Genomic DNA, 10353 nt, shown 5'->3' on the forward strand with positions numbered 1-10353 from the left:
GAGTCAAAGGTTACAAGGAACAAAAGGAAAGTGGAGTTGAGACCACAATCAGATCAGACATGGTCATATTGAATGGTGGAGCAGGTTCGAAGGGCTGAATAGTCTATTCCTGCTCCTGAGTCCTAAGTTCCTATGGTATAAACCAATACACCCATTTTGTGCCATTTTCAGTACTTATAACTTAATCTAACCCTGAATTGGTATGCATCAAATTGACAATATCATCGATGAAAAATTGAGACAACTCAATATAAATAATTACTTGTGTTGAATAATTTCCCTCACAAGCTACATCAGACTATCGCTGACTGTCAGTATTTTATAAAGATGTAGCACACTCAAGGGGGTTAGATGACATCATAGGATCTTTGAGTTCTTTACAAGGTTATTCAAGTTACAACCTTGAACGCAGCCATATGTTCACATTTTCTATTTTCTCAAATTTTGTATTTGGACATCTTTTGTTACTGGACCAATTCTCCCCTTAATGCACAGTTTCGACCTATGGTTTTATTATAACATCGTGATCGTTCACAGTTTCACAGGAAAACAGTATTCTCACATGACAGGAGAGCAATGTTTTACAAAGCATAATGTATTTTAGTGAATTGTGATAAGACCTTACTCTAAAGATAACAAATTTTCAACTCACAAGCTCCAAAGAAAAATGGAGATTTAAAAACAAACCCTGAAATTTCTGTATTCAATCCATTGCCCTGTACATTAATCAGTGACCTCGCAAAAATCTATTTTTCTGTTATTGTCCTATACATTTCCTGCCTCTGCTGTCCACACTAACTGATTATGCCGTCAATCAAATACAACTCCCAAGCTGAGCACAAGTGAATGGAGGCCCCAAGCAGTGAGCAGCAGTCCTCTGAAGACCTGTCATATTAACATAAATAGGCCTCTGTTGTGACCGGATCATTTCTCTCAGCAATAACAGCCACTGTTTCTTTGTTCCAGTCTGCTATTATTTTAATTGAATACTATTTTTGTTAAAAAAAATGCCTGTTGCAAAATAAGGCCCTTCAAAAGTGCAATATTTACTTATTTAGAAGGGTAAGTCCCTTATTTAGATTTTTTTTGTCAAAAATTGTGTCCCCTATCAAGACAACCGTTTTATTTAGCACTTTGTACAGGTACAGAATCAGACCTTTTCTCAGCTCCCAACAACATGTGAAGTGGGAGATGGCACTAACAATGAAAATCCAAAGAACATAGAAGTGCTGATTGGGCAGCTAGCCACCTAAATATTGTTGAATAGTACATAACGATTTTTAACATCAAGTATAATTAAATACAGTGAATTCTTTTTAATCAAATACTCAAGAAGAAGACTTTTGCAGGTTCTTAGATTTCACTATTCCTTTTTGAATATTCATTGTTTGCCACGATCTGATTGGCTTTGATTTCCTCTTTATGCAAAGCATGAAAGAAAACATACTTTTTGCCAGTATCAACACAATGCTACCAAAAATGAGGCAATTCATTGTTTCCAAATGCATCAGAACTGAGAATGTGTTAGCAGCAATAAATCATCCAATCACAATGCAGCTGCAAGGATGATTCTTTTAACACTTCCCATGCAGCTTATGGGGTACTTACCTTAACAAATGTTGAAAAATTCCATCATGCTATTAGATAGTTTTAATATTTACTAACCCGGAGGAAAGGACCAGCCTGCTGCACATCATGATGACCGAAACATCCTGATTACACATTTTCTCCTTTCAGCCTCAACTCCTCTACAGCCATTTGGGGCTAGATTTTCTCTCGGGGAACAGGAAACAGAAGTTTGGACTGTTTCCAGGTCCCAAACCTGTCCCTGAGGAAAAAAAGTCACTCACCTGTGATTGTCCCAGGGCTGGCTAATTAATGGCCAGAGGACAGGTTTGCTGTCCTATTAAAGGCAGTGAGTGAGCGCTGGAGGGTCAAAGTTGTAAGGTCAATCAGAGAACTTCCAGTTTGAAAGAAGCAGTAGGTTGGAACAGATGGTAAGTAAGAGAGAGGGCACTTCATAATGGAGGTCCCCTCTTTCCAACTTTTTAAAATCTTTATTTAAAATAGCTTCAGCAGGCAGGCCACCACTTGGGAAGGGTGGGGAGGTTGAGTTTAGAGCAGCTAGGGATGCGGAGAGTCCTTTCACAGGGCAGCCTGTGGCTATTCCTGCACACTGGCCAACAGGGAGGGCCTCTAGGCCTGTTTGGAATACTTCCCTCCCCCACTGGCCTGCTGCTGGGTGTTCACTCCCAAGCACCTATTCAGACACTTACCATCTATGGGAAACAGGAAACTGACTCAAAAGTTCTGGTTGGCCTCATTTAATTGACCTCAATTAGGCTCTGAATGAGCTTGATTTGCTGCCTGCCTCATGCAGGCAGATAGTGCTGCCAGCCCATGATCCCTATGCTACAGAATGGTCCAGAGGTGAGCTGGAACTAGGGAACAAGCACATCAGCCAGCAGGGCTAATTTTGACTTGCACCTATCTCCAATCCTGGCCCCAGCAGGGACTGGAAATCCAGCCTGTGATCTTTCTTCGGCGAGGCAAACAAATAAGAGAAAAAAATCTGTGGACATTTGAAATCTGGAAATCTGGAAATTTCATTTCTGACCCTCCCAGATAATTGAAATCAGTTCAGGATATATGGATCAAATATCATTTCTGTCTCAGTCAAGAATTGGTGTGGGTCCCACTTGTAGTCATTTACAAAAGATGTCTGAACACAAGCAGACATAGTAGTCAGTTCAAGTAAGTACAGGTGGAACCAGACTGGTATGTGGATACCTTGAACCATTGGGATGAATTTTGGTAGGATATGGCATACTGGACTCTGAATCCCTTCTGAAATTAGCGTGCCTTGGAAATAATCCATGAGAAACCAGAATGGAAGATTGTCATACACATGTACAAGGGTTTCTCAAAAATGCTACCAAATCACTGAGGGGAAGAATTTCAGCACAACTAATTATCATAAAATTGCCCATCAGTTGATGGATGAAACACATTTGGTTAGAAACTGACTAAGAAACATCAGATTTTTCTATCTAGATGGATAAGAGCAACAAATGCATGGGAACACCAACATGTGCAAGTTCCCTTCCAAGTCACACATCGTACTGACTTGGAATAACACCATTCCTTCATTGTCATCAGGTCACAATCCTGGAATTCTCTTCCTCACAGCACTGTGTATGGAACTACACCACGTTAACTGTGACCATACAGGTCGGTGCAAGGCTAAATAGGGGTGGTCAATAAATGTGGAATTCCCAGCAGTATGCACAAAATCAACAAATTAAGAAAAATACTAGATCATAACTTCCTGGGTGTGGCAATCAGTGTCAGATTGCAACTCTGCGCCCAAATACTTGCATGATTTTTTTTTCCAATCCTGTAATGCCCCACCTTCTGACTCAGGCCAGGCGAGTTTCAGGAAGTGCAGTGCATTTCTGGGATCCAGTTTTGAAGTGCAGGAGAATTGAAATGAAAGGACCACGCCTCCTTTTTCACAACACTAGCTGCCATAAACAAGGTAAGTCAAAGGTCCCATTGAAATTTAAAGATGTTTGATAGGCCAGGGAGAAGGGGCTCTAAGGTAAGTGGATAGGTCTTCGCGATGACGGGGGAATCAGACATCTATGGGTTGTCAGAGTTCGGGGGGGGGGTGGTGGGTGTTGGGTTTTGTGGCCAGGAGGATCGGGCCTTGGAGGCAGTGGGTTGGGCCTCAGGCATGTAGGGGGAGGGGGGAGGACCTTGGTGGGGGGTGGATTCTGACCTCAATGGGGGCAGAGGGGGGTTAATGGACCTTGGGAGGCGAGGAAGTTTGTCTTTCTGGGCAATTGCCCTGCAAGCCCTTACCGGTGATGTTCCGAGAGGAGTTCCCCAGTGCATTTTTGGGGTATGCTGTGGAGCTTAGAAGTTATGGCCGATTGTTATTATTTCAATTATTTAGAAACTCAATAGCATTTTATTAACAAAATTAAGTCCTTGCATTGACCTTCAAATTATCTTGTAATGTTGAATAATTTGCGGCAAGAATTAAAGCAGAACATCACCAATGGAAATATCAAAAAAAATTGCTCAGAACTAGGGAGACCTTTGCTTCTGGATTAATTCAATTAGGTGAATCTAATGTTTGACTTTTTGACAAGTTATGTCTGTTTTGATACACTGAAAGCAACTCACTTTTTGGTTATCATTTTTAATTTCAGCAGTCCATCATAATAATGAACATAAAGGACAAAAAAGCTGTAGAACAGAAAATATTTTTGCCAACATAAATATTAAGAGAAGCAGACTCTAAAACTATACTTAACTTCCGAGCTTAGATGCAACAGAGCGCACTAGAAACATGCTTCGCCAAGAAGTGGCTATTTGGTGATGAAGTCACCTTGCACTGAGTACATGCAGCACCTGTGACTGGGCACACAGCCAGTTGGTAGAATGAATATCAAATGATGGCTGCAGTACATTAAAGACACACCCGAATGATGACTGAAACATTGGTTTTATGTCCCATTTAGATGGCTAGACTTTATCTACGTTATCACCTATGGTGCTTGAATTTAAATTGCTCTATTACTGTTGATGGCTGAATTATATATGAACTGTCAATGCTTCTGTATGAGCTTTGTTGGGGCTGCCTGGAAGTTGGGAGTGTTGTTTTCATAAAAGGATGGCTGGCACTGGAGGAAGGAGCAGTATTCCTTTTTTGAGAATGAAACAGTTTAAGTGAGAAGTGGGTACTACATCCCTAATCCCACACTGTTGCTGGGTAAAAATCCTGAAATTCCTTTCTTAACAGCATGTGGGTGTATCTACTCCACATGGACTTCAGTGATTCAAGAAGGCAGATCACCACTACCTTCTCAAGGGCAATTAAGAATAGGAAATAATTACTGGCCTCGCTAGCAATGCTTACATCCCATGAATTAATAAAAACTAAAGTCCCCACTTGAATGTCCTCCGTCACCATCATTCCTCTCATGGTCAAGATGGGCTTCACTGCTACCACTGTGCTGGAGAACATTTGCTGCAGATCAATGAGGTGCTGAAGGGCCATGGATGAGTATCAGTCTTCCCATTTAAAGTGGCATCCAGAGTCTGCAAGTCCTCGAGCTAGACTAGAGTAATTGCCACATTTTATGTTCCATGCAGTTGGCCAGTCTATCCATGCATTAAGACATAACTGTAGTGCCACACCGCAAAAACCCACTCATGCTTGAGCCAGACTCCTCTAATCTCTTTACAATTGTGGACAATTGTGCTCAGAAGGCCTATCAGTAATCACATATTCTCTGCTGCTGTTCAGTGACTATTTTCTTTATCGGTGACCCCAGGGATACAGCTTCTGTGTCCAGCCTGTGTCAAGCAGAGGTGGAAGAGAGATGCATACTCCAACACTGACTTGCCATAGCTACACGTGCCATACTGTCTGCATTTGTTGCTGTGAAATGTGTGTGGGCAGGTAAAAATGCAAATATCTCTCTTACTACTGAAATACGTGCATCTGAGTTGGTGTATGATGCACAAGACAATGCACCATCAGAATCAGCGAACTCCTCTGAGGAATCATCACCTATCACATACAACAGCCCCTACTGCATGCTTGAAGGTTCCATGGGAGATAAAAGAAAACATGAATGAGAACTGCCAACGTAAGAATTTGAAAGTTATGACAATAGATCATGGGGGCGATTCTCTGACCTCGCCACACTGTTAGTAGATTGTGCTGATGCCAGAGAATAGCGTGCAAGCCTAAAAATCCATTTCATACCCAGTGTCAAACAGTGCAATTCTCCTGGCCCCTTTCAAATGACGTGAACCCAGAAAGGGTGTGAGGCTGATTGGCATGAGATTGACTGCATTTCAATCTCATTAGTGAGTTCAGCAGTGACCCACCCCATTCATGGAATGCACCCACCTCTCCAGCGTGATGTCCAACAGATGTAAATCACTACTGCTCCTTTGAAGTGTGGTTCGCCCTCGCAATATTTGCGAGGGCGAACAGGGAGGTGAGTACCACTTAGTATAAACCTCCAGGGTGCAAGAAGGTGGGTCAGTCACTGCCATGTTTTGGGGCAGGGGCTTGGGGAGGCTTGGGCTGGGCCAGGGATCCTCAGGTCGGGACATTCCCACATTGGAGTCCCTGTTGCTAGGTTGTTTTCCTTCTGGGGATATAGGATGGCCCACTTCTCCTCCACAGTGTCTGAACTATCCCTTCGTAAACTGTGGGACTGATCTGCATACTGCAATCTTCCTGGCGTGACTGGCTGTGAGTACAGGATGAGTGTTTAAATACAGCTCCCCCTTGTTAACGGCGTACACCTGCGGCCACTTCGGGTGAGCCACATGCCTGGAGACACCATAATGGCATGTTTCACGTGGCAGCTCTTTCAACGCACCAAGTGTCGGTGGATTGCGGTGTGGAGCGCACCGCAGAGACCGGCATGGATCACTCCATTATTCTCACCATCATGACACTTAGAAATTTTTCGGGAGAAATCCACCCCATATTTCATTTGCTTTTGAAATTAAGTATGACATGTGGATGGCTATAATCAATTGGGCCATCATGTAATTGGGAGCTCTCTATATCTGACGGACAGCCATACAGAGACATGTCTGATTTTCAGAGTCTCTTCTTTCATTTTTCAAATGTGTGCAGGGTCATTTCCAGTTCCCTCCTTCTCCCTAGTGTTTCTGCTCTCTTCTCCTGCAAGATAGAAAGATCTGGTCTATGAGTCCATGTAATGACATATGTTTGGCTGGTGGATAGAGTGCATTTGGTGAGGGTGAGTGTGAAATTGAAAAAAGATGTGGCTGAGTGGAAGTGGTGGAGGGATGGATGTGAGCAAGAACATAGAGAATAGGATGGTTGGGCAGTTGTGAGGCATGATGTAATAAGTTTAAGAAGGCAGAGTGAGGAGTTGGGAGAATGTACATAGCAGGATATAGGTGAATGCGCAATTGCATTCACTTTTCCTGAACTGGTGAATCCATAATGCATCCAAGAATGTGGCTCTATGAGCTTTCTGAAATGCATTCAAGAGTGTGGCTCTATACTTTTGCTGCTGTACCACCTCCAGCCATGCCTTCATTGTATCAGCAACAGATTCCTCCTCCCACGACTGGGGAATATAACCTGACTTCAATTCCTTACCACCCCAATAGCATATCAAGGGAGATGTCATTAATGTTGAGCATCCTAATACAATAGTGATGGTTCTTCCTTTGTTGCTGCTAACTCCAAGCTCCTGCAAATTGTAACCTTGCATTTGTCCTTTTAATATTTGAGTTGAGTTTGTGTATTATCATGCCCGCCTCTGCTGATTAGATGGGACCCGAAAATTAAAATGGTGATGAGGTGGCTGTGCTCAAAAATCACAAATGGATGCACTAAATGTACATTTGGGCTTTTCCACACAATATTGCATCCCCACTGAAGTGCACCACTGCCCTGCTTCGAGCACAGCTCTTAGTAAATATCAAGGCTATAGTCTTGGTTCAGAGAAATAAATCAAAATACCAGAAGATTATGCAAGAAGAAATTCCCGGCTCGGGTCACTGTCTGTGTGGAGTTTGCACATTCTCCTCGTGTTTGCGTGGGTTTCCTCCGGGTGCTCCGGTTTCCTCCCACAGTCCAAAGATGTGCGGGTTAGGTTGATTGGCCAGGTTAAAATTGCCCCTGAGATGCGTAGGTTAGAGGGATTAGCGGGTAAAAATATGTGGGGGTAGGGCCTGGGTGGGATTGTGGTCGGTGCAGACTCGATGGGCCGAATGGCCTCCTTCTGCACTGTAGGGTTTCTATGAATATGAACTGAATGGTTGTAATCGGTTAAAATATAACGGAAAGGAGAAAAAATACATAAAACTCCAAGTAATCAAAATATAGCAAATATGTCAAACTAAAAATATTCAAAGGGAAAATAATTTACTCGTCTAAAGATAAGGTTAGGATTCCTTAGGATCTCAAAAACATCTGGGTTCCATTATTGTTATACAGGTTGGATGCATTGGCAGAGAATTTCTCCGGAAACTGTCAGAGGTATCTGAGAATTAGAATAGAATAGAAACCCTACAGTGCAGAAGGAGGCCATTCGGCCCATCGAGTCTGCACCGACCACAATCCCACCCAGGCCCTACCCCCACATATTTACCTGCTAATCCCTCTAACCTACGCATCTCAGGACTCTAAGGGGCAATTTTTAACCTGGCCAATCAACCTAACCTGCACATCTTTGGACTGTGGGAGGAAACCGGAGCACCCGGAGGAAACCCACGCAGACACGAGGAGAATGTGCAAACTCCACACAGACAGTGACCCGAGCCGGGAATTGAACCCGGGACCCTGGAGCTGTGAAGCAGCAGTGCTAACCACTGTGCCACCGTGCCGCCCCACATTAAGGTAGGAGAGTTAGTCCTTCCATAAATACACAGTGCATTAGAATCCGGCTAATCATGAAAGCAAGGCTTGGAGTAGATAAATTGTGCTACTTATGTTATGTCTTAAATTAAGAGAAAAACAAGCAGCATAGGATAGATTAATTTAACAGATGTTAGGTAGTAATCCTGATATTGAAGAGAGCACACTAGATTTCATCCAGTTAATAAATGTATTAAAGTGAGACGTATGAGGTATGTTCAGTAAGTTATTGAGTATGCAAAAAACTGACTGGAAGCAAGGAAGAGTATGGAAAATTACTATGTATTTTGCATGAATGCATAGAACGCTTATGACCATCATGCTTTTTAGCATCATTATGAACCGAAGTAATAGGAAATCCTCAGCACACAGAGGAAACAATGTATTAGAGCAGCAGAATGGTTTGGTGGCATAAGGGGACAATTTCTACTTCATTGAGCTCCTGATTTCAACCATGTTGCTATGGAATGCATGGAGAGATTGTGAGACAATATACCAAGGTATATTTAATCTCAATCAGAAATTGATTCACTGAGTTGCTCTTGTAAACCTCTGGCAGTCATGATGAAGGACATCTGGATCTTCGTTCCAGGAAATCTATATCAAACACAGGGAGGAGGAAGGAATTAAAATAAAAACTTAATAAAGTAAACATTGAGACATGAAACTCTCTAGGACACTTTGTCAAGACTTCACCAATACTCTCTCAACATTTAATTTGCAAATACTCTAAGGATTTCACCTAAGAAAGTAAATGTAGTACTACTTCACCTTTCTAGACACCATATAGGAGTCGCCAGAAGAAAGGAAGTGCCTGACCTTGATCGCTCACTAAATGAAAAGGTGGAATGGGAAGAGAATATGAGGCCGAGCAAAGCAGTACCAGCTGTTGCAGCAGAGGGACGGAAGGGTGGGATGATTTCCATCCCCTTGTAGGTTCATGACAGCGCTCCTTTTTTGACCTCTTCTGCCATGATCTTCAGCACATGTCTGAAAACCTGTGCACCCTTTCATTCAATCACTGAACCATCCTGAAACCAGCCAGCCTCCTCCACAACTTCAGTGGAAGTGGGTGCATTGAGTCCCTCTTTTCTGGTATATACTGGTATAGGAAGATTCCTATTTAAGTGCTAAACTTGCCGTTGTCTGTTTTATTGCCACCCCCAGGCAAGTTTAAATCACATCAACTATTAGTTACCAAAATAACTCCATCTTTCGTGATACTGGCTGAGGAATAACTACTGACCAGAATACTGGGGCTACCGTCCCTGCTCTTTTTATATGCTTATCTGATAGGACAGTTAGCACCTCTTGAAGTGCAGAACTCCCTTTATTCTATACTGAGCCCAAGCTGAGCAGGTAATATACAGCAATAATGGCTGGTCCTCTCATGACGGCTTACAAATAATTCAGTAGTGGATGTGGTGATTTCAACAGCTGGTAGGTGTCTTTAATTTACAGTGACTCTCAAACACTTTATAGGGCATTAACAGGAAAAAAGAACACAAGGCAGGAAAGAAGGTTTAGAAGGAGCAACTGAAAGGGGAAAAAAAGGATTTTGGAAATCTTGAAAAGTAGGAGTGGAATATTTTAGAAAGGGAGTTACAAGAGAACAGGTCGTAGGCAACAGGACAACAGTTCTGTCACAAATAGTGGAAGGAAAACAGTGGAATAGTTTCGGCTGCCGGTAGTGATGGTGGAGGCGGATTCGATAGGGTCTTTTAAGAGACTTTTGGATAAGTTCATGGAAGTTAGTAAGATAGAGGGTTATAGGTAAGCCTAGTAGGTAGGGACATGTTCAGCACAACTTGTGGGCCGAAGGGCCTGTTTGTGCTGTAGCTTTTCTATGTTCTGTGTAGGAATAGGAGCTGCGCAAGTGGCCCAAAATTGACCAAAGGGTGTGGTGTAGGGAGTAAGTCTAA

General features: G+C 42.7%; 1 protein-coding gene across 3 annotated transcripts in view; it reads right to left on the reverse strand.

Annotated features, from left to right (window-relative positions):
• The window catches only part of prkn (parkin RBR E3 ubiquitin protein ligase), a 1119547-nt gene that overhangs the window by 911754 nt on the left and 197440 nt on the right, over window positions 1-10353 (reverse strand). The gene's annotated exons all lie outside the window — the stretch shown is intronic.

This window comes from Mustelus asterias, chromosome 15 (genome assembly GCF_964213995.1).
Source record: "Mustelus asterias chromosome 15, sMusAst1.hap1.1, whole genome shotgun sequence".
NCBI classification, from domain to species: domain Eukaryota; kingdom Metazoa; phylum Chordata; class Chondrichthyes; order Carcharhiniformes; family Triakidae; genus Mustelus; species Mustelus asterias.